Source organism: Podarcis muralis, chromosome 16 (genome assembly GCF_964188315.1).
Source record: "Podarcis muralis chromosome 16, rPodMur119.hap1.1, whole genome shotgun sequence".
In the NCBI taxonomy this organism is placed as follows: domain Eukaryota; kingdom Metazoa; phylum Chordata; class Lepidosauria; order Squamata; family Lacertidae; genus Podarcis; species Podarcis muralis.
Genome location: NC_135670.1, coordinates 40,880,857 through 40,908,611, shown reverse-complemented (window position 1 = coordinate 40,908,611; position 27,755 = coordinate 40,880,857). Strand labels below are relative to the sequence as shown.

The 27,755-nt window shown below is 49.0% G+C and overlaps 1 long non-coding RNA gene across 1 annotated transcript; it reads right to left on the bottom strand.

Moving 5' to 3' along the window:
- Nucleotides 1-1,181: 1,181 nt before the first annotated feature.
- Nucleotides 1,182-24,109, bottom strand: LOC114587105 (uncharacterized). Its single transcript, XR_003704218.2, has 4 exons — nucleotides 23,949-24,109; nucleotides 13,796-13,935; nucleotides 11,714-11,881; nucleotides 1,182-1,325 (listed from the first exon to the last, which is right to left on the bottom strand). It is a non-coding gene; the product is annotated as an uncharacterized LOC114587105 (long non-coding RNA).
- Between the last annotated feature and the right edge of the window lie 3,646 nt (nucleotides 24,110-27,755).

Genomic DNA, 27,755 nt, shown 5'->3' with positions numbered 1-27,755 from the left:
ATGGCAGCACCTTGCGCAAGCACGCAAGCATGCACGTATGCACACTTCAAGCAGCCTGCAAAGTTCTGAGCCAGCTTCAAATGATGTGTCAATCTGAAGAACATTGGCAACCATGTTGAAGCTGCATCCGTGGAGCAGGAGGCTGCCCAAACATGCCCTGACCAACTGAGGAGACACCAAGTGCGCCCTGACCAGCGGAAAAGACAAAAGCGCCAGCTGCCCATCGCCATGCTTCTCAGTGAGACACCACCAGCCCCACCAAGTGCATCTGACCCACAGCCAAGCACTTTGGGGTACCGGTCTACCCTGCTTGTCATTGTTTGCAGAATGTCCTCCAATGATGAGGAAGACTGAGAGCCACCATTGTCCTTGTGTGATGGCTTCCCCGCTGAATTGTGAAGGTTCCATGACATCACAGCCGATCAGGTACATGTCAAGTCCTGCTAGAAGCAAGGAAGGAAGGATGTCAGCATGTGAGAAAATAGGGATGAGTTCAAACAGCCTTCCCCAACTTGGTGCCCTCTGCCTGCTTAGAGCTGTCTGCATGGTGTTTGGGGCTGATGAGCGTTGCAGTCCAAAACTGCCAGAGGGCTCCAGGTTGAGAAAGGCTGAGTTGGAAGGAGGTGTTATTGCTGCAATAGTTCCCAAGGATTCTGCGTATTTCCTTTTTAAAATTCTGGAACTATTCATTATTAGACTAATGAAGGGAAGGAGAGAACGAATAGAAAAGAATGGAAGGCGAGCTGAGTGCTGCCAGGGGTTCGGGGCGGGGGGAAGAAGAGCACAGAGTCCTCCTTCTCCCCCCAGGTTCCTTGTGCTGGTTTCCATCGAAGCATTAATTAAGAGCACCTGCCCTTGTAGTCAAGTTCTTCTTCATTAGGAATAGAGCGTGTGTCAATGTGTAATTAAAATTATGCATATTTTTTTAAAAATAGCTCTTTTGAAATAGAACCCTAGTCATCCATACCTATTAATTTAATCAGCCAATTGAGCTCAGGTGAATTCATCGCTCCTCTCTGTCCCCCCTCCCTCCCTCCCTTAATGCTAACAGGAGTGAATTGAGCAGGAGGATTTTAACTGATTAAGTTACCATAGCAATGCAGCTCATCTCTCTCCTTATCACGTTTCAAGCTCCTCAACCCTGTTAGCCACGGAAACTGAATTCACACAACCAACCTCCAGGTTCCTTCTTCCTTGCAATTTTTCTTCTGCAGAGGAAGTCGTACCCCATTTTCAGGCAACAGTGAGCCCTGCTCCTGAATTCCACCCCTTGAAAATCATTCTGCCATTGCCATTATCTTGGATGGGTTGCAAGTTGGCACTTTCTGTGTATTGAAAAGTAGGAAAAGAGGGAAATTCAGTTTGGTTCACATTTTTATTTGAACCTACCTTCATTCACACTTCTTGAAACAACGTGCACATCAAAATGCAGATTATCTTTTGAAAATCACAGTTGCCAGATTTTGTACCCAAACTGCATATATTAGGAGGAAGTGTGCATAAAATGCAGACAGAGTGAAAATAAAATAGAAATAAAGTATTATACAAAGGGAAATTACTTGCAAAAATGTGTACATTGTGGGAAATTGTCTACAAAAATGTGATTATTAAGAGAAAGGGCATGTGAAGAAAGGGGAAGAGCAAGGAGAGCCTGCTTGCACTAACTGCCTTGCGCAACCACCTTGCAAGGTGGGCCAGTCATGTCCCAAACTATTCAGTACTTGGTGCTCCGCTTCATGGATCACTGCCTTGCCGTGGCGAGGGGGCTTGAATAACTCAGAGAAGCTATGAACTATGCCGAGCAGGGCACCCAAGATGGACAGGTCATAGTGGAGAGTTTTGACCAAACGTGATCCACCTGGAGGAGGAACCGGCAAGCCACTCCAGTATCCCTGCCAAGAAAACTCTATGGACAAAGACAACAGGCATATAAAAGTTATGATGCTGGAAGATGAGCCCCTCAGGTTGGAAGGCGTCCAACATGCTACTGGGGAAGAGCGGAGGACAAGTACAAGTAGATCCAGAGCTGATGAAGTGGCTGGGCCAAAGCCGAAAGGATGCTCAGTTGCGGATATGCCTGGAAGCGAAAGGAAAGTCCAATGCTGTAAAGAAAAATATTTCATAGGAACCTGGAATGTAAGAACCATGAACATTGGCAAGTTTGATTTGGTCAAAAATGAGATGGCAAGAATAAATATTGACATCCTGGGCATCAGTTAACTAAAATGGACAGGAATGGGCGAATTCAGTTCTGATGACCATCATAACTACTACTGTGGGCAAGAATCCCATAAAAGAAATGGAGTGGCCCTCATAGTCAACAAAAGAGTGGCAAAAGCTGTACTGGGATGCAATCTCAAAAATGATAGAATGATCTCCATACGAATCAAAGGCAGACCTTTTAACATCACAGTAATCCAAGTTTATGCACCAACCACAGGTGCTGAAGAAACTGCCAAGAGAACAAGCTGGTCATCACAAACACTCTTTTCCAACCACACAAGAGACGACTCTACACATGGACATCACCAGATGGGCAGCATCGAAATCAGATTGATTATATTCTCTGCAGCCAAAGATGGAGAAGCTCTATACAGTCAGCAAAAACAAGACCTGGAGCGGACTGTGGCTCAGATCATCAGCTTCTTATAGCAAAATTCAAGCTTAAACTGAAGAAAGTAGGAAAAACCACTGGGCCGGTAAGATACAATCTAAATCAAATCCCTTATGAATACACAGTGGAAGTGAGGAACAGGTTTAAGAATTTAGACTTGGTGGACAGAGTGCCTTAAGAACTATGGATGGAGGCTCGTAAATTATACAGAAGGCAGCAACGAAAACCATCCCAATGAAAAGGAAATGCAAGAAAGCAAAGTGGCTGTCCAACGAAGCCTTACAAATAGCGGGGGAGAGAAGGCAAGCAAAATGTGAGGGAGATAGTGAAAGATACAGGAAATTGAATGCAATTTCCAAAAAAATAGCAAGGAGAGACAAGAAGGCCTTCTTAAACAAGCAATGCAAAGAAATAGAGGAAAACAACAGAATGGGAAGAACCAGAGACCTGTTCAAGAAAATTGGAAATATGAAAGGAACATTTCGTACAAAGATTACCATAATAAAAGACAAAAGTGGAAAGGACCTAACAGAAGCAGAAGACATCAAGAAGAGGTGGCAAGAATACACAGAGGAATTATACCAGAAAGATATGGATGTCTCGTATACCCCAGGTAGTGTGGTTGCTGACCTTGAGCCAGACATCCTGGAAAGTGAAGTCAAATGGGCCTAAGAAAGCACTGCTAATAACAAGGCCAGTGGAAGTGATGATATTCCAGCTGAACTAATTAAAATTTTAAACAATGATGCTGTTAAGCTGCTACACTCAGTATGTCAGTGTCAGGGAACTGCCATCAGAGACAAGAGGAGAGGTAAGGCTCCCCAATGAGGCAGGGGAGGGAACTAGCAAGGAGAGAGAGAGAGCTTCTGCTGGGGAAGGGAATCAAGGTGACACCAGGAAGAAAGGGGAGGCTGAGAGTACTTCGGAGGGAAGGCTCCGAGACTCTTCCAGTGAGATCAGTGGGGAGAGCACAGGACCTCCGCTTGGCACGCCCACGCTGCGCAGAAAGCTTCCGCGCAGAGAATCGAGGAGGAGACTTTGAATCAAGGAATTCTTATGTTGGAAGAAGTTTAGGAAACGCCCACTGACGGATTCTGCCAGTGACTGAGACAGTCGCGTTGTAAGGGCTGTCAAACCAGGGAAAGGTTTAGCTATACAACCAGCTTGGAGCAGTTTGGAATTTACGCACAAGCAACCCCAATTCCCATTACAGCAATCCGTCAGTCCTCTAAGTTGCTTGTGCGCAGAGCAGCAGGGGCAGCATCATGAGTCAAACCGGAGGAGCAGGCGCCGGAGAGGGGGCCAGAGGAGGATCAACTCTGGAGGAGAGAAACAGAGATTTGGAGCAGCAACTGGCCCTACTAGCGGCGCGGCTGGATGAAAGGCGGACTCAGGATGCCCAGGGGAAGCCCACCCCCATCGCAAGGAAGGTACCAGGACTAGTGCAGAAGTTTGGGGGCAATCCCAGAGATTATAACGAATTTAAGACAGAAGTGCAGTACGCGCTGGACCTGCAGTATGATGACTTTGTAGACGATGGGGGGAGGGTCGCTTTTGTGGTAGGGCATCTGGAAGGGGGTGCCAGAGATTGGATCAGACCCTTAATGGCACCGGAGAATGCTGCCTTGAAGGATTTGAGAAAAATTTTTAGCGCCATGGACCATATGTTCTCGAGTGATGTGGAGCAGAGCGTGATGCGCAAAGAACTGATGGGGTGCAAACAAGGGAACCAATCAGTGAGAGAGTACTGGTCGCGATTTGCAATGTTTATCCACAAACTTGGTTGGGAACTGGGTTCAGAACCAGTGCAAATGTTATTCGAGGAAGGCTTATCCCCTTGGGTAAAAGATGAACTTTCCCACTCGCCCCGCCCGGAATCGATGGACCAGCTGACCAAAATGGCGCTTGCTGTGGGAGTACGCCAAGAAGCGCGCGCTCTAGAAAGGCGGGAAGGGAGAGCAGAGCGTTGGCATGACAACCGCATTCCGGACGTGCCGGAGCAACCTGCGCCGCCCGTGGAACCAATGGAGATTGGAGGAGTGCGCGCGCGGGGGGTTTCAAACTCCAGCGAGGTTCGCAAGAAGGAGGGGGAAACGACTAAGAAGTGTTTTCTCTGCCAGCAGCTGGGACATTTTGCCAGAGTCTGCCCTCAGAAAAAGGCGTGGCAAGGAATGGTGGGGGCAGCTGGGGGTGAGGAGGAGAGAGATAAGGAGCAGGGAAACGGCAATGCTTGGCTGCAGGAGAGCGGGCACAGCAGCCAGGCGAGCAACCAGTAAAAGTGCCCAAACCAGACCCTCCCCGAGCAGCCATAGCCATAGAGGTGGTACTAGAACTCCCTAATGGACACCCAATTAAGGTGAAGGCATTGCTGGATTCAGGCAGCTCTTGCAACTTCTTTAGCAGGGATTTTGCACTAGAACACCAGCTCCACGTGGTGCCTCTAGAACACCCCTTGCAAGTAACGACCATTGATGGGAGAGAACTCCTGGGGGGGGGAGTGACCCACCAGACCCCTCCCATGAAAATGAGGGTCTCCAGACACACTGAGACTATTGCCTTTCACGTTGCCACACTAGCAGGACCACCAATCATACTGGGAATGAGTTGGCTGGCACTGCACGATCCAGTAGTGGGATGGCACCAGCGGACAGTCACCTTTGGGTCAGCTCACTGCGTAGAGCACTGCCACGGGGGGAAACCCCAAGAATGGCAGTAGCCAGGGTGGCAGGGATGGCGGTAGGAGAAAAGGGTACGCAGACCTGGAAGAAGTCTTCAGTGAGAAGGAGGCGGATAGACTACCCCCTCACAGGCCCTTTGACTGTCAGATCAACCTACTCCCAGGGGCTCAGCTGCCAGTGGGTAAGCTGTACGCCATGTCGGACAGGGAGATGCAGGAGTTGCGGAAGTTTATTGACAAGAACCTGAAGAGGGGTTTCATACGAGAATCAAGGGCGGTGGGGGGCAGCCCAGTGTTCTTTGTGGACAAGAGAGACTCTAAAGAGCCTAGATTGGTCGTAGCTTACAGGGGGTTAAACCTTGTGTCGGAACCAGTAACCTTCCCAATGCCCAGAATTGATGACATTTTGGCCAGGGTAAGGAAAGGGAAGGTCTTTACCAAGCTCGATCTTCGGGGGGCGTACAATTTGATAAGGATGAGGGAGGGGGATGAATGGAAAACCACCATGTTCACCCCTCTGGGGGCCTTTGAGTATTTAGTTATGCCCTTCGGATTACAATCAGGCTCGAGCTGCTTTCAATCTTTCATGCACCACGTGCTGGGGTCCCTGCTGTACAAGAATTGCGTGGCTTTCCTAGACGACGTGCTAATCTACTTGGAGAACGAGGAGCAGCATGTTAAGGATGTCAGGGAAGTGCTGAAAAGGCTGCAGGAGCACCAGCTGTGGGTCAAACTGGAGAAATGCCAATTCCACGCCCGAGAAGTTGAGTTCCTGGGGTACAGGTTGTCGGACAAAGGCTTAGCCATGGACCCAGGCAAGGTGCAGGCGGTGCTAGAATGGAAGACTCCCAAGAACCGGAAGGACGTGCAGAGGTTCCTGGGGTTTGGAAACTTCTATAGGAAGTTTATCAAGAACTTCGCACACTTAACGGCACCCATAACCGATTGTCTCAGCAGCAAGAAGAAGTTTGAATGGACAGAAGAGGCTCAGCAGTCCTTTGAAAGGCTAAAGAGGGCGTTCGCTTCGGAAGAGCAGCTCTTACACGTGGATCTGCAGAAGCCTATGAGGCTGGAGACAGACGCGTCAGACAAAGCGGTGGGAGCCGTACTGCTCCAGCCGGGAAATCGGTCAGAGTGGAAGCCGTGTGCCTTTTTTTTTTCAAGGAAGCTGAACAAGTCAGAACAGAACTACACGGTGTATGACCGGGAACTGCTTGCAATTCATGAAGCCTTTCACCGCTGGAGACATTTCCTAATAGGCGCGCAGCACAAGATCCAGGTGTGCACGGACCATAAGAACCTGGAATATTGGAGGACTGCACGAGTCCTCAACCAAAGACAGGTGTGATGGGCACAGGAGTTTTCCAAGTTCTTTTTTGAGATTCGGTACGTGCCGGGGAAGGAAAACGTCAGAGCAGACGCCCTCTCCTGTAAACCGGAGTACTTGGAAGGAGAGGGAGTGCCGGAAGTACGACATGTCATACCCGAGGACCGATGGGTGTGGGGGGGAGTGTTGGTAGGGAGACAGGAACTAGCCGGGTTGACGAGGAATGACGAGTACGCCCAAACAAAAATCAGGGAGATCCGAGGCACAGAAGAAAATCAGGGGGGTTTTGAGGAAAAGGAGGGGGCTCTGTACTATAAGGGAGCATTGTACATACCCGAAGGGGACTTGAGGAGAAGAATACTCAAACAACTACATGACAACCCCACGGCGGGACATTTTGATCAACACAAAACCATGTTGCTTGTCACCAGGCAGTTCTGGTGGCCAAGGGTGAGGGAAGATGTGCGGGAATACGTACGGGTGTGCGAACGCTGCCAGCGGGCTAAAGGGGAGAAGGCAGCACCCGTGGGGTTACTGGAACCCTTACCCACTCCGGAAAGACCATGGGAGGTGGTATCCATTGATTTTATGACCGATTTACCCAAGTCCAGGGGGAAAACAGCAGTCATGGTGGTGGTTGACTTGATGACCAAAATGTGCCAGTTTATTGCTTGCTCGCATGCAGTGACGGCAGAGGAAACAGCCAGGCTGTTTGTAGATCACGTCTTCAGGTTGCATGGCGCCCCCTTGAGGGTTTTGTCCGACAGAGGGAGGCAATTTACTTCCAGATTCTGGAGGAAGCTCATGAGCCTGCTGGACGTCGAGGTGAGCTTCTCGACGGCCAGACACCCAGAGACCAACGGACAAGCAGAAAGAGCTAATAGCATACTTCAACAGTACCTACGCTGCTACGTCAACGAAAGGGAGAACGATTGGGTGGAAAAACTACCGCTGGCCGAATTTGCATACAATAACGCTGAACATGTGTCCACGGGGATAAGTCCGTTCATGGCCAATTACGGGTGTCACCCCAGGGCCTTCCCAGGGGAGGGGGAGGGGAGGTGGAGTGTGCCGGCGGCCAAACAATTTGTGGAAGAAATGGAGGCTTTACACCAACAACTTAAGGTTAACCTGGAGAGGGCGAAGGAAGCGTACAAGAGGCAGGCAGACAAGCACCACAGAGAAGGGGAGACAATAAGAGTTGGGGACCAGGTGTGGTTGTCAACCCAAGGGCTACCGTTCAAAGGGGGGGTGTAAGAAATTACGGCCAAGGCAACTGGGACCCTTCGAGGTAACACAACAGGTGAATCCTGTGACCTTTAGACTCAAATTGCCCACCAACATGAAACTGCACCCGGTGTTCCACAGGTCCTTACTCTCACCGTACCGGGAAGGGAGGGAACTTCTGGGACAAGAAAGAGAAACCCCCATGCATCCACGGGTGGAGGAAAGGGAACTCACTGGTCAAGCAGCGGAAATTCTCGATTCAAGGTGGAGAGGGAGACGGGTGGAATATTTGGTGGCTTGGGAGGGGGAGCCCGAGTCGGAGAACATTTGGGTTCCTGCAGAAGAGATCAGGGATGAGTATCTGCAGGAGGAGTTTCATCGCAGGTTCCCAAGGAAGCCCAAACCATTAGGGAGGTTCTGGGAGGAGCAATTTGGCAACACGGATGATGAAGAAGAGTTTGGGGGATTTCCCGCCTCAGAAGAGGAGGAAGGGGGGATATCCGAGGGAGAGGAATCCGACTGGGGAGATTGGGCAGCGGAAAGAGACAGCAGCAGGTGGAGAGCGGTGTTGGAATCATCTGAGGAAGAGGATAGCTCCTTCCAGGGGTTCCCCGCATCACCGTCCAAGGAACGGACGGGGGAGGGGGAGGGCCCTGGGAGGGAGGTGGATGTCAGGGAACTGCCATCAGAGACAAGAGGAGAGGTAAGGCTCCCCAATGAGGCAGGGGAGGGAACTAGCAAGGAGAGAGAGAGAGCTTCCGCTGGGGAAGGGAATCAAGGTGACACCAGGAAGAAAGGGGAGGCTGAGAGTACTTCGGAGGGAAGGCTCCGAGACTATTCCAGTGAGATCACTGGGGAGAGCACAGGACCTCCGCTTGGCACGCCCACGCTGCGCAGAAAGCTTCCGCGCAGAGAATCGAGGAGGAGACTTGGAGTCAAGGAATTCTTATGTTGGAAGAAGTTTAGGAAACGCCCACTGACGGATTCTGCCAGTGACTGAGACAGTCGCGTTGTAAGGGCTGTCAAACCAGGGAAAGGTTTAGCTATACAACCAGCTTGGAGAAGTTTGGAATTTACATACAAGCAACCCCAATTCCCATTACAGTCAGCAAATTTGGAAAACTCAGCAGTGGCCAGAGGATTGGAGAAGATCAGTCTACATCCCAATCCCAAAGAAGGGCAGTGCCAAAGAATGCTCCAACTACCGCACAATTGCACTCATTTCACACGCTAGCAAGGTTATGCTTAAAATTCTACAAGGCAGGCTAAAGCAGTATGTGGACCGAGAACTCCCAGAAGTGCAAGCTGGATTTAGAAGAGGCAGAGGAACCAGAGACCAAATTGCAAACATGCGCTGGATTATGGAGAAAGCTAGAGAGTTCCAGAAAGACATCTACTTCTGCTTCATTGACTATGCAAAAGCCTTTGACTGTGTCGACCACAGCAAACTATGGAAAGTTCTTAAAGAAATGGGAGTGCCTGATCACCTCATCTGTCTCCTGAGAAATCTCTATGTGGGACAAGAAGCAACAGTTAGAACTGGATATGGAACAACTGATTGGCTCAAAATTGGGAAAGGAGTACGGCAAGGCTGTATATTGTCTCCCTGCTTATTTAACTTATATGCAGAATTCATCATGCGAAAGGCTGGGCTGGATGAATCCCAAGCTGGAATTAAGATTGCTGGAAGAAATATCAACAACCTCAGATATGTAGATGACACAACCTTGATGGCAGAAAGTGAGGAGGAATTAAAGAACCTTTTAATGAGGGTGAAAGAGGAGAGCGCAAAATATGGTTCGAAGCTCAACATCAAAAAAACGAAGATCATGGCCACTGGGCCCATCACCTCCTGGCAAATAGAAGGGGAAGAAATGGAGGCAGTGAGAGATTTTACTTTCTTGGGCTCCATGATCACTGCAGATGGTGACAGCAGTCACAAAATTAAAAGACGCCTGCTTCTTGGGAGAAAGGCGATGGCAAACCTAGGCAGCATATTAAAAAGCAGAGACATCACCTTGCCAACAAAGGTCCGTATAGTGAAAGCCATGGTTTTCCCAGTAGTGATGTATGGAAGTGAGAGCTGGACCATAAAGAAGGCTGTTCGCCGAAGAATTGATGCTTTTGAATTCTGGTGCTGGAGGAGACTCTTGAGAATCCCATGGACTGCAAGAAGATCAAACCTCTCCATTCTGAAGGAAATCAGCCCTGAGTGCTCACTGGAAGGACAGATCGTGAAGCTGAGGCTCCAGTACTTTGGCCGCTTCATGAGAAGAGAAGACTCCCTGGAAAAGACCCTGATGTTGGGAAAGATGGAGGGCAGAAGGAGAAGGGGATGACAGAGGACGAGATGGCTGGACAGTGTTCTCGAAGCTACGAACATGAGTCTGACCAAACTGCGGGAGGCAGTGGAAGACAGAAGTGCCTGGTGTGCTCTGGTCCAGGGGGTCCGGAAGAGTCGGACACGACTAAACGACTAAACAACAACAACACTTGGTGCTACCTCCAGCCCTCTTTGTAGCTATAGCTCTTGGATGGGGCATAGGGAAAGAGAATCTGGAGTTCTCAGGCAAATGTGCAAACAGGGACTTCAATATGGCTTCCAGTTTCCTGGCTGCTCCCTGGGGTGAAAGAAACCTGCTTTTTTTCTACTGCAGTCCCTCCTGCAGAGATTCCAGCAGCCTGTCAACCCCAATCCTATACCTCTGTGTAGCATGAACCAAGCAGCTTAGGCTCATGGGGGGTCCTCCACTAACCTTGTGAGTTGCCAACGATGCACATGAGACCCGCCTGTCAAATTATGTCAGGTTTATTAGGAATAAAGAAGACAAGGGAGAGGACAAAGAGATAAAGCAGAATATGGAAAACAAAAGGAGCTCTTGAGCTCAGGTCTAGCTTATACTGAACCAATTACTTACTAGCAGGCTTCTTGCCTCAAGACAGATGGTCAGTTGCAGGTTTTCTGATGGTCAAGTAGGGCTGAGGGGCATTGGTGGGAGGGGCAAAGCACTGCATGGCCTCCGTCTTTAAGGTTTTCCCACCAATGCTGTGGGAAGTGACAGAAATCGCCACCAGGATTTTTCAAACTTCCTGCCAAACAAAACCTGTCCTGTGTTTGTGAATTTGGGGCGAAAGGTATGCCTGGCTCACTAAGGCGAAAGGGTGGGCAGACAAACAGGGTTTTTTTGCTGCAGGGAACACAAAAACATTGATGAATTTGTGTGAGGATTTTATTTTTAATTTCTCCTTGCAGGAGAAAGAGGCGCATTTGAACTATGTGGGTGAACAGGAGTAGCAGAAGACCATTCTCTAGGAACAAACATTAGACAGGCCACCCTGAGCCTAAACAATATATCCTCTACCTTCCTTAACATTCCCACAGAACTGGGGTCGGAAGGTTTTGGCCCAACCTGGCTCAGCTGGAATGACAGATCAGAAGAGGAAATGAGGCTTTGCAAGAAGAAACCCCCTGGCAGCCCAGGGTCAGTGGCAGGACACTTGGCTAGGCTGGTGCTCAGAGCCAACTTTTGAATATCTGTGGGGTTGCTCCACACAAGCAATGTTGCCTCTCATCCGAGGATCAGTTTACAATGTCAGCAGCAGAAACACACAAGAGGAAGGCACGTTTGGCAAACCCTCACTGTGATCAACTCCCAGCCAGAAACCTCTGTCCCCACTGTGGAAGGACGTGTGGATCCAGAATTGGCCTCCGCAGTCACCTACGGACTCACTGTTAAGACCGTGTTCATGGAAGACAATCTTACTTGGCTACGAGGGATGACCAAAGAAGAAGAAGAAGAAGGAAAAGAAGACTGGCAGGTTCATCAAGTTATCAGCAGTTTCAGGGAAGGACCATAGCTCACCGCACCTGATTGATTTGCAGAAAGTCCCCTGGCTCAATCCCTGGGTGAGGGGAAAGATGACCCTCCTCTGCCTGAGGAATCCCTGGAGAGCTGCTGCTCTAGGCATTGAACTGGGCTACAGAGGAATCTCTTTCCTGCACATAGAAACGTGGAAGGATTGAGCCAGCACTTCTCTCTTTTTTTTAAAAAAAAAAAAAAAGATTTTTATTAAAGTTTTTAAAATGTTACAAAAGGAAAAAAGAAAAAGAAAAAATACAAAGTAAAAACAGTTAAAAACAATTCAATCTTTCCGTGTCTTATCTTTCATTCGCTTGTTCCCCAGACCTCCTCACACCTCCCTTTTTTGTATCCAGTTCAATTAGTTGGTTCAGCAAATCCTTTCCCTCTTTGTTTTTATCCTAATCTTTAATCTTAATATATTATAACTTTAGATTATCCCCTGTTACCAATCCATTTTTACACATCTTTATAACATTACTGCTAAAAACCACTTAACTTCAATCCAACATCATTCTAACATTCATTAATTTTGCAGTATTTCTGTAAATAGTCTTTAAATTTCTTCCAATCTTCTTCCACCGACTCTTCTCCCTGGTCTCGGATTCTGCCGGTCATTTCCGCCAGTTCCATATAGTCCATCACCTTCATCTGCCATTCTTCCAGGGTGGGTAGATCTTGTGTCTTCCAATACTTTGCGATAAGTATTCTTGCTGCTGTTGTGGCATACATAAAGAAAGTTCTATCCTTCTTTGGCACCAATTGGCCGACCATGCCCAGGAGAAAGACCTCTGGTTTCTTCAGGAAGGTATATTTAAATACCTTTTTCATTTCATTATATATCATCTCCCAGAAAGCCTTAATCCTTGGGCACGTCCACCAAAGGTGAAAGAATGTACCTTCAGTTTCTTTACATTTCCAACATTTATTATCAGGCAAATGATAGATTTTTGCAAGCTTGACTGGTGTCATGTACCACCTGTATATCATTTTCATAATATTCTCTCTTAAGGCATTGCATGCCGTAAACTTCATACCTGTGGTCCATAACTGTTCCCAGTCAGCCATCATAATGTTATGTCCAACATCTTGTGCCCATTTAATCATAGCAGATTTCACCGTTTCATCCTGAGTATTCCATTTCAACAGCAAGTTATACATCCTTGACAAAGTCTTAGTTTTGGGATCTAACAGTTCTGTTTCCAATTTTGATTTTTCCACCTGGAATCCAATTCTCTTGTCCAAATTGTATGCCTCCATTATTTGATAATAATGAAGCCAATCTCGCACTTTGTTTTTTAGTTTTTCAAAACTCTGCAATTTCAATTTATCTCCCTCTTGTTCCAAAATTTCCGAGCCGGCACTTCTCCTTGTGTGCTCTTTTCCCCTGCGCAGAGAGACTCTGCCCAGAACATGCAGATACATATCTCCCCCAGTGTGCAGCAAATTGGTGTTGCCTGGGAAAGCTGTTTCATGTGGTCTGCAGAGGGCATAAACTGGTCCTTCTTAGATTGTTCCCCTTTTACCAGGGAGCTGCTGGGCAGCATCACTGCCTACGATAATCTTTTTTGTTAGTAAGGAGAAAAGAACAGCGGCAAAATGCTGAATTGGCCCCTCCTGAATGGGCCCCTCCTGCTCCTCATGAGGCTTCTGCCAGCGGCACACCCTTTCCAGCCAGCCTGTCAGACTCCCCTGGGCAACTTAATGCCATTGAGAATTGGGAAATGGCAGGTAATACAGAGAACAAGAAAGAAGCTCTCTCCAATTTGCTGTGTCTAAGCCGCCCCCCACAAGACAGGCCTGCTCCCACAACCCACAAGCAAATGATCCCTAGATGCAAACCAATTTGATACAAAGGTTCCCTCCTTGACTCCAAGGTTGCCCCCCCCCCGGTGCACAGTTATGCCTGGGCGGGTCCCACTGAAATGAGCAGGGGATTATCTGTGGCTGCCTGCATGGAAGAGTGTAGGGAATTTGATGGGAGTAGAAAGGCGGGCAGAGGTGGGCAGAGCAGAGGTGGAGGGCAAGAAAGATGAGGAAATTGCCTTTGAGAGTATTCATAATCTAAGCAAGCATGAAATGAACCCTACCTGGTGGCGGAGGAGGAGGGGAGAGGGGCGTGCCCAGCAGAGGCTCCTGCAAGACTGGGGCAGGAAGGGCAGGCTGCCGCCGCCTGTCCCTGCAGCTCATTAGGAATGCGTGGCACATTTCCCTCCAGTGGCGCATTCTGCTGCAAGAAACCCAGAAAAAGACAAGAAAAATGAAGGCAGGTGCAATCTCATTTTCTGAGGGCTGCAAGTCAGCCAGGAAACGGCTATTATTCCATCGACTCTGTCGGCATTAAGTTATTTCCTTCACTAAATACGGGAGTGTTCATGAATATCTATTGAGTTCCAGGTAGTGGCGTCTGGCTGCACGGCGCCTCACTGATTGTAGCTTTATATTCCTCCGACAACACACCTCAATCTCACACTGAAGTGAAAGACAATAGTATTTTAAATTGGTTAATAAATCTCTAGATGGATGCTCCTGAGAGGCCGGGCGACTTCATCTCTATTACATGAATAAAAGTGATAAGGCCTCAGCCATGGAGGGGTGTTTCTGAATTGGGGAGGTTCCTTCCAGAACGCCCCCCACGTGCCCTTCAAGGCAAGCTGCCTCCTTCTCCCACTCAGCTCCAGGAAGGTCTTTGGGTGGAGCAGCCAAAACAAGCTGCCTTCACAGAGGAAGGGAAGGGGCAGTGGCGTAGCGTGGGGGGTGCAGGGGGGGCCGGCCGCACCGGGCGCAACATCTGGGGTTAGGGCAAATCCACGGGTTAGGGGGCGCAAATCCACAGGTTAGGGGGCGCAAATCCACGGGTTAGGGGGCGCAAATTACTTGCCTTGCCCCGGGTGCTGACAACCCATGCTACGCCGCTGGGAAGGGGTCAGCCAGAAAGGTCCTCTGTTCCCAGAGTCAGGATGGAGCTGATCACACCAGGAAGACAGTCTTCCTGAGCAGAACAGGAAGGGAAGGGAAGGGAAGGGAAGGGGGACCCTTCCTTGGAGGAACAAAACAGAAATAAGGTTGCACAACATTAAGAGAATCATAGAATTGTAGATGGAAGCAGCACAAGGGTCATCTAGTCCAACCCCATGGAATGCAGGAAACCTTTGCTCAACGTGGGGTCCGAACCCACAATCCTAAGATTAAGAGTCTTATGCTCTACCAGCTGAGCTATCCCATCTATTTCTTTAGGCTTTCTTCGTTGCTCCAATTCCTCATTCATTTCTACTCAGCATGATGCCTTCTTTGAGGCAGGGCAATTTCACATTTCTCCTGTGTCAAGGATTCCCCCCCCCCCGCCCCCACGCTCATGCAACTCCACAGGAAAAAGCTCTCTCCTGTGCACAAACTCTCTGTGGCTCCCCTTCCTGTGAATGCCTGACAAAGAAGAATCTAATCGGGTTTGTGGCTGTGACAATCAGACCCTCCACTTGAGAGGATTCCCACTCTTCAGGGCACCTTGTCCAAGTTGCCACTTACGCCCTGACTTGCAATGAGTTTCCTTGGCCTGCCTTTGGGCATTGTCCACTTTGAGAGCAGCACTTCTTATTTCAGGAGAGTGGCCGTCCTCCCCAGGCAGCCGGCGTCATCTGCAAAGCGGCTGACCTCTCCCTCCGTGCACTCAGGAGCAGGCCTCAGAATGTCATGTCGGCCCACAAAAGAGACAGCCAAGATGGCAGCTACTTTTCGCATGCAGCACAAAGGGTGGGGTGAGGGGGCGCCATGGGTTAGGAGGCCACATATTCATTACTGTTAGTGTGATGCTGACAAGGCTCTTGACAGGCAAGCATTCCTGACTCAGCACATAGCCCAGCTCTTCCAGCCCACACCATGACTTCCCCCTGAGACACAACCAAATAAAGACACACACCCCCTTGGCTTTGCTGCAGCTCTGGGGTGGGGCTCCTCTGGAGTTTGGGTGCGGAGTGAGACCTTTTCCAGAATGGAAGGAGCTTATCAGAGGGAGATAGGAAGAAACTGAGATTAACTGAAACATCTCTGAGGTGAGAAGAGCTAACCAAAGGCAGGACTGGGAAGAGACTGAGGACTCCTTGTAGCAAAAGTGGGGGGGGGGGACAATTCTGAAGATGTGGGGGGAGGGTTTCTCTAAATATGGCCCCACTTCCCCCCCCCATTGTGCACAATGAGAACCCCACATGTTATGTACTGAGTTGAATAGGATCCAAACTGCAGCAGTCTGATTGGTCCTAGAACAATAGGATCCAAAAGGCAGCAGTCTGATTGGTCCTAGAACAATAGGATTCAGAATGCAGCAGTCTGATTGGTCCTAGAACAATGCAGCAGTATGATTGGTTGGCAGGAACCACCCAATCATGCTCCAGATAGAAGTGAATCCACAACCTGATTGGCTTACAGTAGAATTCCGGAATTAGCCAATCATGTGCAGCCCATTGTGTAAATAATGTATATAAAGCAGATACTCTGAGGGGACATTCATTCATTCCTCCTCACCACTATGAGCTGAATAAAGAGCATGAAATCACTTTGCGACTCTGAGTATATTTCACTCCCTGGTGACTGTGGCGGGTACCCATGCAGGGCCTGCCCCAAAATTCTTTGCATACACTGGGTCCTGGGCCTCGAAGGTCCGGGGGTTCCTGCCTTCCCCCACCACTACCTCATCCTGAGCTCTATCGGGGTGAAGGCGGTCCAATCTGATTGCAAGGCGCCGACCCATTAGTAGTTCAGCGGGGCTCCAGCCAGTCGTTGAGCTGGGGGTGCTGTGCTGTGCTAGAAGGAATGTGGCAAGGCGGTACTCCCAATCCCCTTGCGTCATGCGGCGAAGGGTGTCCTTGGTGGTCCGCACCATGCGTTCTGCTTGGCTATTGGTGGCAGGGTGGAATGGCGCCGAACGGATGTGGCGGATGGCGTTCTGCACTGTAAAGGTTTGGAATTCTCCTGACGTAAATGCAGTCCCGTTGTCGGAGACGAGAGTGTCAGGGAGCCCGTGGGTTGCAAACAGCCTGCGTAGTACCCGGATGGCTGCGGACGTAGAAGTGGACGGTACCAGTGCGACTTCCAGCCATTTGGTGTAGGAGTCCACCACTATGAAGAATGTTTTCCCCTGAAAGGGGCCAGTGAAGTCCACATGCAGGCGTGACCATGGTGCTCGGGTGGACTCCCAGGACTGGACTGGGGCCCTTGGGGGATCTGGGCGGGATTCTTGGCAGGCCTGGCAGTGTTTGACCCAGGCCTCTATCTCTCCGTCGATCCCCGGCCACCACACATAACTCCTGGCAAGGGCCTTCATTCTTACTACCCCTGGGTGTGTCTCGTGTAGGACCCTTTTGCGGAGGGGCTGGGGAACAACGACCCTGCTTCCCCATAACAGGCACCCCTTGTGGGCCGACAGTTCATGTTTGCGGGTTGTGTAGCCAGCGAATTCTGGCCCGGGGCTGCTGCTGGGCCATCCCCTCCACACCCAGTCCAGGACCCGGGAGATGACCCTATCTTTCTTGGAATGGTCTGCAACTTCTTGTGCCTGAATGGGGCGGTCGGGAAGCAGCTCCAGGCTCATAACCTCTTGTGCAGGTGCTGGGTCGGGGCCTGTTTCCGGTAGTGGTAGCCTGCTGAGGGCGTCCGCATGGCCCATCGCCTTCCCCGGACAGTGAATCAGTGCATACTGGTAGCTGGCAAGGAAAATTGACCACCTGAGGACGCGAGGACACAGCACTTGGGGGGTCTGCTTTTCGGGGGCAAACAAGCCAAGCAACGGCTTGTGGTCAGTCACCACAGTAAAGGGCCGCCCGTACAAGAAATCATGGAATTTTTTTACTCCCTTCACGATTGCCAGACCCTCCTTGTCGATTTGCGAGTAGTTCCGCTCGGTTGCATTGAGTGTCTGGGAAAAGTATGCCGCCGGTACCTCTCTTCCATCCGGGAGTTGGTGTCCCAGGACAGCGCCAATGCCATAGGGCGAGGCGTCGCATGCTAGCACCACTGGCAGCCTCTCGTCGAAGTGTGCCAAGACCGAGTTTGAGACAAGCAAGTCCTTGACTGCCTGGAATGCGGCCTCCTGGCACTGGCCCCACACCCAAGGGGCCCGCTTGTCCAGGAGTCTGTGTAGGGGCTCCGCTACCGCCGCCTTGTGGGGAAGGAAGGAATGGTAAAAGTTCAATAGTCCCAAGAAGGCCTGAAGTTCAGTCTTGTTCTTGGGCGCTGGGGCATCACAAATGGCCCGTACCTTGTCCCCAGTTGGGTGGACCCCTTCTGCGTCCACCATAAATCCCAGAAAGTCCACCTGAGGCACTCCTAGTAGACATTTTTCCCGCTTCACCTTGAGACCCGCTGTCTGGAAACTGTGCAGAACAGTGCGGAGGCGGTCCTCAAACTCCTCTGGTGTGGGCCCGGCAATCAACACATCATCGAAGAAGGGGATGACGCCAGGAATCCCTTTAAGGAGCGAGTCCATTAGATTCTGGAATATGCCTGGTGCCACGCTGACACCGAATTGCAGCCGCTTTACCCTGAACGCTCCTCTGTGCGTCACAATCGTCTGTGCCTCTGCTGTGGCCTCATCAACTGGCAGCTGTTGATATGCTTGGGCCAAGTCCAGCTTGCCAAAAATTTTCGACCCAGCCAGGGTGGCAAGGACATGGCTGACCACTGGCACTGGGTATGCATGGGCCGTGAGGGCCTTGTTTATGGTACATTTGTAGTCTGCGCAGATGCGGACCGAACCATTAGGCTTGACGGGTGTGACAATTGGGGTTTCCCAGGGGGCATTAGGCACCGGCTCCAGCACTCCTTGCTCCACGAGTCGGTCCAATTCCTCGTCTATACGGGGTTTCAGGGCGAACGGGACCCGGCGGGCCTTGAGCCTGACCGGTCGTACTGCGGGGTCAAGCTGTAGAGCAATGGGGGGCCCCGTATACCGTCCCAATTTCCCATCAAAAACCCCCGGAAATTCCTTGCATATGGCGTCCACGTCCACTTGTAAGCTCGTGTGGTTCACCCCGGTGACGGCTAGCCCCAGTGGTCCAAACCATGCCAATCCCAGTAAGCTAATGTAGGGGCCCTTGACCACAAGCAAGTCCAGTCGCCGCGTCCACCCTCGGTATTGCACCCTGAAGGTCCCCACCCCCATGGTGGGGACCTTACGTTTCTGGAAGTCCCGGAGGGTGAATGGGACCGGCCTGAGTTTGGGACCCCCAGTAGGACACAGTTTCCTTAAGGTCCTTGCCGAGATTATGGATAGAGTTGAACCCGTGTCAAGCTCCATGCGGCATGGGGCCCCCTCTATCTGTACCTCTACATAAATTTTCTCTACGTTGGGGTGGGGCAACTGGTATACCTGGAAGTCCGTGAGCTCCGTCGAGTTGCCTTGGTGCGTTGGGCCCCGGGACCTGGGGCTCTTGGATTGGTTATCTGATGCCTGGCGTCGGGTGGGCCGAGCCCGACACACCCGGGCGATGTGTCCCAACTTTCTGCACTGCCTGCACTCCGCGTTGCGGAAACGGCAGGTCCTCCTCTCGTGACTTTCTCCACAGCTTGTGCAGTTCCCTTCTTCTCGTCGAGGCAGCTGTGGTATGTGGGCTGCTTGAGTGCACTGCTGTACTCGGTGCACCTCCTCCCTGTTGGATCCTGAGTCGTCGGTGAGGTCTTCATGGTGGACCCTCGGTTGGGATGGCTGGCTCGGCCGTGCCTCTTGCGTCAACCTCTCGGCAGCTTCCGTTGCCAGGGCCTCCTCCAGAGCGACCTGGAACGTTAGGTTCTTCTTAGCGTAGAGGCGTCGTTGCAGCTTCTCATCCTTCAGGCCACCGACGAGGCGGTCACGAAGCATGTTCTCCAGCTCTGAGAAGTTGCAGAACCGGGCAGCTTGGCGGAGAGAGGTCACAAACCCAGTTATGGTTTCCCCAGGGGCTTGCCGCTTTGCGTAGAAGGCATTTCGACGAGCCACCACTGAGGGCTGTGGCGAAAAGTGCCCCTTCAGCTGTTCCATTATTGTTTTGTATGGAACAGTAGCAACGTCTTCAGGCGCAAGGAGAGCCCGGGCAATTTCAAACGTCTCCTCTCCGCAGACGCTGAAGAATATTGCCCTCTTCTTGGCGTCTTCTTCATCGGTGACCCCTTTGGCTTCTAGGAGGAAGGTGAAACGGGAGGCGTACGCTTCCCAGTCTCCAGATGCTGGGTTGAACGGCGAGAAGCTGCTGTCGGTTGCCATTCTGAGTTCCTTGTGTCCCGGAGCTGAAGCCTGGATACACGGTGTGAGGCAGCGGTGCGGCAGGTGGCGGTGCTGCGGTGCTGTGTGTGGCCGTCAGCTCAGCGGGATCCCACCTTCGTCGCCAGTGAAATATACTGCTGCATTCTGAATCCTATTGTTCTAGGACCAATCAGACTGCTGCCTTTTGGATCCTATTGTTCTAGGACCAATCAGACTGCTGCAGTTTGGATCCTATTCAACTCAGTACATAACACCACATCTTCCCACATAATTTACCATGAGAGATAGGCACAAATGAGGGGGTGGAGGGGCTCCCCTATGAAGAAAGGTTGCCACCTTTGGGACTTTTTAGTTTATAGAAAAGGCAAGTAAGAGGCAACATGAGTGAAGTTTATAAAATGCCAGGCACAAGCATGGAGAAAATGGGTGGAGAAAAGGTTTTCTCCCTCTCTCATAACACCAGAACCCATGGATAGCTCAGGAAGCTGAATGTTGGAAGATTCAGGGCGCATAAAAGAAGGTACTTCTTCCTGCAGCACAAACTTTGGAACTCCCTCCCGAAGGAGGCAAGGGCTGGTTGCCAACTTCAATGACTTTAAAAGATGGGACAGATTCACGGAGGAGAAGGGCTCTCTCTCAGTGGCCACGAACCACAAGCTCTGCCACCAGGGCAGAGGCAGTAATGAACAAAGGGATTTTATAGATAGGGATGAGCAGATCTGATAATATCACTTTCTCTTGGGTTCTCATTTTTCCAATCTGAAATTCAGTTCTCCACATTTCCACATCAGTTTGCATTTCGATGCAATATTCTCTTTATAGGCACATGTTTCTATGTAATTTCTATGCAGTGACTCCTCATTTGACAAAGACTTAAGGATCACCTTGCCAGATCAGATTGGAATACTGTGTGGATTGGAATGCTGTATAATTATCCTGAGGATCCTTTGAATTTTGTGATACAGCCCTTATATCACAACATTTACTCAAACACATCAAAAATGTATATATTGTGATAAATATTTTAGGATTGGCAGATACTAGGGCTCTCATGAAATTTTCTCTTGGCCACACTTTCAGAATAGCAATTTGCTCACACCGCGTCAATTGTTTTCTTTATCAGAAACATGTTGGAAAACAAAAACAGTGCTTGATTTATCACACAGAACACAACACCTTCATAATATGACCATGGGACACCCAGAAAGTATAAAGCAATGTAGCTATAAAAGAACATGAATACAATTATGAACGAGCCTCTGACATATGTACCTTAAGGTGTGAGCTTGCTTTTGCCAGGCAATCCCATTTAGATCAGCTCTATTTTGAGGCAGACAAACTAGACTGCCCTGAAATGTTTCAGTGCTTCTGTGATTGTCCTTGAACCTTCCCTGTACACCTGCCATCCTCTCCTGCCACACCCTCTGAGAAGCACGAGACTTGGGTCTTGGGTCCTGTCAGTGGTGGCGTCCTGGTTATGGGATGCCCTCCTCACAGAGGCTCACCTGGCACCTCCCTTGTGTTCTTTTTGACACCAGAGAAGGAACTTCCTGTCCCTTTTATTACAATCCATTTGGGGACTTTAACTTCTGCACCAAATTCATCTGGGTGTTTTATGATGGTATTAATGGTTTTAACTGCCATCTATTATGCTGACTTCAGCTGCTTTTGTGATTTTATGTCATTTTATTTGTGTTTTTGTTGTGAATTGTATTGTGTATTTTATTGTTTTATGTAAAGCAGTCAGAGACCGTGGTCACGTGGGCCATCTCTCTGTCTCTTGTGCACGCACACACAGAGAAGAATACATAAATAAATAGGAAAGAAATGTATGCATTGAGATACATGCCATATTTAAATACAGTGATACCTCGGGTTACATACGCTTCAGGTTACAGGCTCCGCTAACCCAGAAATAGTGCTTCAGCTTAAGAACTTTGCTTCAGGATAAATACAGAGGTGGCAGCCCCATTAGTGAAAGTGGTGCTTCAGGTTAAGAACAGTTTCAGGTTAAGAATGGACCTCCAGAATGAATTAAGTACGTAACCAGAGGTACCACTGTACAAAGTTTTGTGCATATTTTTAAAATGAACAAATCCCAAGCCCCACAGGTCAATGCAGAAGTGGAATGGAACATATCTTTGTTCTATCCCACTTCTGCATTAGGGTAACAATACTATCTAAATACTTCTATCCAGTATCATACACAAACTATATACTTATATAATAATCTATTGTAACTGAGAATACTTATTTTATCACATGATAATTTCCTCTTTATCACATGATAATTTCCTCTTTGCACTTTTTTCTCTTTCTCCCCCCCCCTTTATTTTATAACCAAACACTCCTAATAAAATATTAATTTTAAAAATGAACCAAGTCATGCGAAATGACCTGATACAAAATAACCCTTCCAAGTCAGCAGCACCATCCCTTTTCCAACAGCAGCCGATATCCGGTGGTAGAATGCCTCTGAACTTGGGGGTTCTACTAAGCATGATTTGCCTAAGAATGTTCATCTTGCTTTCTTGTATCAGACCAGCATCCTGATTCCCACAGGTGAGCCAGATGATGCCTTGCAAGAGCAGGGCATGGTTGCCCAGACAAAGACTGCAATACCTCGAGGACTGCCTCTCACCATATGAACCTGTGGTCATCATCTGAGGCCTTTCTCCAGGGGCCTCCTCCAGGAGTGGTCTGGAGGTGGCAACCCAAGAACAGTCCCTTTCTGCTGGTGATCTAAATCGAGACGCTCGTTGTTTTGATCCTGAGCTCTCAGGGGAGCCAGCTGGCCCATGCCAAAGCGTGAGACCAAATAACAAGCATCTTTTGGTCTGGCGCTCAGACAAGGGCGTAGCCAGGATTTTTGTTATGGGGGGGGGGCAACACTTTGTTAGGGTGCAAGCCAACTGATTTGCGCTAGAGCATGAGACCAAAAGACGAGACACTCTGGGACCCAGGCAGAATCCGGGAATGGCTTCTATAATTCCGGGATGTCCCATTTAAATGAGGATGGTTGAACAATATTCTGTTGCTCCCCGTTAGTAGGATGCTCCCAAGGGAGGCCTGCCTGGTGCCTTCATGACATACCTTTCTGTGCCAGGTGAAAACGTTTCTCTTTGACCAGGCCTTGGGCTGATTAACAGTCAATGGCCTCCTATTTTTGTTTGTGGAAGGGGGGCTAGTTTTTTGTTGTTGTTTGTTTTAATAATATTTTTATTAATTTTCTCAATAAACAAAATCATTGCATTAAAGAAAAAAAGAAAAAACATAAAGTAAAAAATTTAAAACAACTGTATGCGCACTTAATATTAGATCCACATTATGGAATGACTTCCCTCCACTCCCTCCCCTGGTTCCTTTGTATTATCTTCATTTATGCATGTCAATAAAGTCTTTATCTCTAATTACCTCAAAATTTAAACATTATCCATAACATTACAAGTATTTTAAAAATCCTGCTAATGTATTAACTTCCTTACAATGCTTTTGTAAATATGCAATAAACATTTCCCATTCTTATTATATTGTTATGTTATGTTTTATGTTATGTTGTTATGTTATGTTATATTTATGATATGATATGATTTCTAAGTTTCCCAGTTAATTTAGCCATTTGCACATACTCCATTAACTTAGTTTGCCAATCTTCCTTGGTGGGGACTTTTTCTTTCCAGTGTTTGGCTAACAATATCCGAGCAGCCGTTGTTGCATACATGAACAAATGCTTGTATTCATTATGTCGTGGGCCCGCAGGCCAGATCAGGCCCAACTGCCCTCTGGATTCGGCCCGCGGACGGTCCTGGAATTGCCGCTTGGATTGGCGTGGTGGTTCGGCCTGCGCCATTTTTTGCAATTTTTTCCGGGTGCCATTTTTCTCCCTCCCACACCCCGCGGTGGCACCTCCTCCCTCCTCTCTCCCTCCTCCTGGCTTTTCCCTGCCCTGCGGAGGAAGGGAGCTGGGCTTTGACTGGTGCCAGCCAATCCAAAGCCTCGCTGCCCAGACTCACCACCAGCCTCTCCGTTCATGGCCGTGCTGTGGGCATCATGATGCTTGGCGCACCTGCTGGCCCCGTGCCTGGTGCCCAGGAAAGCTGGCCCAGAAAGGAGAGGCGCTCCCGCCAAGGCCAGCTTCCAACCGCAGGCAGAGCAGCGGAGGAGGTAGAAAAGCAGGGGAAGGGGAGGGGCTGGGGAGGGGGGGAGGAGCCCCCCCCGCCACCACGTGCACTCCGGCCCGCCGCATGGTCTGAGGGGCGGTGAACTGGCCCCCTCCTTTAAAAGTTTGCTGACCCCTGCTTTAGGTAAATCCATTGCTGTAATACCTGCTTTAGGTAAATCCATTGCTGTAAGAAAGCTTCCGGTTTTTTGACAAAGGTTATTTTTTTCAATTCGTTATATATCATTTCCCCCCCAAAACTAAGAACCTTACGTACATTGCCACCACATATGATAAAACATACCTTCTACCTTCTACTTCTTTACATTTCCCACACTTATTTTCCCTTGTTTTATACATTTTTGCCAATTTAACTGGAGTTAAATACCACCTATACATCATTTTCATAAATTTCTCTTTAAGTAAGGTACAGGCCGTAAATTTTATATCCTTCTTCCATAGTCTTTCCCAATCTGTCATCAGAATATTATGTTCCACGTCTTTTGCCCACTTTATCATAACACATTTGACCTCTTCATCCTTAGTTTCCCATTCCAACAATATATTGTCCTTTTTTTATAATAATTTAGTATCACTTTCTATTATTTCTCTGGAAATTTGAAATTTCATAGGTGAATCCTTTCTTTTTATCATTTTTGAATACTTCATTTAATTGGAAATATTGTAGCCACTGGCGGACGAAGGTGGGGGCGGGGGGGGCGGTCCACCCTGGGTGCCATCCATCCAGGGGGGTGACATCGTGGCTGCCCCTGCTTCCGGGATGCGTGGCGCTTGCCACGCACGCACCGCTTTACGTGCACCCCCGGACACATGCTACGCCCCTGTGGGCAGCGCATCATGCCCCCTGGGACGCACGCCAGCCATGCCCCCAGGTGTATGCTGCTCCCGGTGCCAGAGCAGTTAGCTTCGCCACTGATTGTAGCCAATCTGTTACCTTTCCTTTTACTTCTTGAAGTTCCTTCAATTTTAATTGGTTATCCTTTTCCGTTAACAGCTTTCTACATGTTGCCCAATTAGGTTTCATATTTACTTTTTTCATGGATATTGCTTCCAGTGGGGAAAGCCACCACAGTATTTTTTGTTCTAACAAAACTTTATATTTTTCCCGAACTTTAAAAATCGCATTTCTTATTATGTGGTCCTGGAAGCTTTTATGCTTTTTTGCCTTCTGGTACCACAATTACGCATGGCCAATCAAATCTATTATCATGTCCTTCTAAATCTAACAAATCTGTGGTTTTTTTTAATATTATCCAATCCCAGATCCAACAAATGCAAGAAGCTTCATAATATAATTTTATATCTGTTTTGTTTCTGTTTTATTCACTGCATCTGAAGATCACTGCTCTGTGATCTTCGGATGCAGGCAGTATTCAAATTTAATAAGTAATAATAAAGTCATACCTCTGGTTACAGACGCTTCAGGTTGCATTTTTTCTGGTTGGGGACCGCCGAAACCCAGAAGTACTGGAACGGGTTAAATTGTGCTTTGTGCATGTGCAGACGCGCTGAATCACAACCCACATGTGTGCAGACAAGCCGCTGCGGGTTGCAGACGCTGCGGGTTGCGAATGTGCATCCTGCACGAATCACATTCACAACCCGAGCATCCACTGTACAGCAATAATAAGATATTCCGGGGTGTCTACTTTTTAATGGCACCACTGAAGGAGTCACTGTTATGTGGTATGTACAACAGACAAAAATGAACTTTTGCTGCAGTGAATTCATATACAAGTTGGAGAAAGGTAGTGAGCAGCATTCACTGCTTCAGATGCAAGGAGTGTCTCTTTTTTGGAGGGAGTGCCTTTTTCTCTCCCCCCCCCCCCCCGGCCCCTGCACAGATATTTAGTGCCTGTGAGATGATTCCTTAGTGAATCTACAACAAGTGGAATACACAAGAATCTCCTCACGTGTGGATGTTGTTCCTGTTTTCATTCCAAGGAAAGCAGCCTTTGAATTATCTATCTGGGAAGTAACATGAAAGGGAAATTATTCACAGGCAGAAGAAGGGAAAAGGCACGGAATTCAATTATGCAAAAAGCGAGAGAAAGCATGAGGGAAAGTGATGCATTTTCCTTAATTCCTCCACAGTCAAAGCAGCTGAAAGTGGAGATGGCAAGAGGAGGGTTTTGGTCAGGTTAGCTCTCACATCTCCCCCCCCCTCCGTGTGTGTGTGTGTGTGTGTGTGTGTGTGTGTGATCAGCCCTCCTTGCTTTCTTTGGAAAGGGCTCTTTATCTCATCCTGCTTGCAGTTCCTGGCACCAGGCTGCCAAATATGAGGCGTGGGAAGTCCACCGAAGCCCACTGTCCCTGCTGTCCCAGGGTGGCTTTCCCTTCCACCTCCCTTTTTGCCCAGGAGTAACACCCCTGGCTCAGTGAGAATGCAGACAGAGGTTCTGTAGTTTGCCATTCTCAACACTGGGGGGGGCCATTCCCAGGGTTTTTGTTGTTGTATATAACCCTGTATATATACCAAAGTAATGTGTTCCTGACATGGCAACACCTGTGGAGATCCTAAATCCTGCTGGACTCGAGGACATCAGAAGACCCCTGCCTCTCTCCAATAGTCCAGGCCCCAAATAAACATGGCCCTTAAATGAGCCAGGCTATGGTGTCACACAGCTGAGGAAGAACCCCTGGGTTGCTCATGAGTAAGCAATCCCTACTGCTCCTTCCCTGCCACCAGCTGCGGTTCAGGTGTGGCTAGGGTTTCCACCTGTTCCTGGAAAAACTTGATCATCCTTTTTTGGAGAAAAGTGTCCCCTGCCCTGTTTGGCCATCTTGAGACCTGGGGCAGCTGAAAAACTTGGGGCCAACTGTCATGGCACCTTGTGGGAGTGGATTCCATGGTTTATTGATGTGCTGTGTGAAAAAGACCTTTTTACTTGTCCTTCATGTTGCACAAACAACTGGCTCCGGCATCTGCACATGTGTGGTCCAGTGCTGGAGGGCTTTGATGTTCCAAGGTTCTCTGTCATCCTTTCCTCTTTGGGGGTGTTGGGTAAGGTTTAAAGGGGGGGTGGATGGATGGAGAGCTCTTACCATCAGTGTGCTGCTCACTTCTAGCTTGGCTCAACGCTTGTGATGCAGACATCAGCTACAGGCACAGAAACTATGATGGCGACTTCAGAACTATGGTTTCTGCCCATACATACAAATTTGATTTAATTGCTTGATTAGTCCAGCTCATGGGATTAATCAGCTAAGGATTCTTTCACCATGCAATTGCCTTACTTCTAGCTTTCCACAAGTGATTTTGGGGACAAAAGTTGTGGGAGGCAAAAGAGTTGCAGGGTGGGGAGAGAATGGTGGGAGAATCTCTACAGATGCAAAAGGCCAGTCATGTAGGGGAAGTTGAGGTTAAAAAGCCAAGCTGTGAGCCAGGAAGCTCCCAGTTCCAATCTTGCAATGGTCCTCCTTCCTTGGAAGTTTTTAAGCAGAGGTTGGACGGCCATCTGTCACGGATGCTTTAGCTGAGATTCCTGCAGTGCAGGTGACTAGATGACTCTTGTGGTCCCTTCCAGCTCTACAATTCTATGATTCTATGCTGTTTCCCCAACAATCCCACAAACATTTCAGGACAAATCCTCCTCTTCATCACTGCTGCAATGCAACCTGCCACCTTGGCATTCTGTTA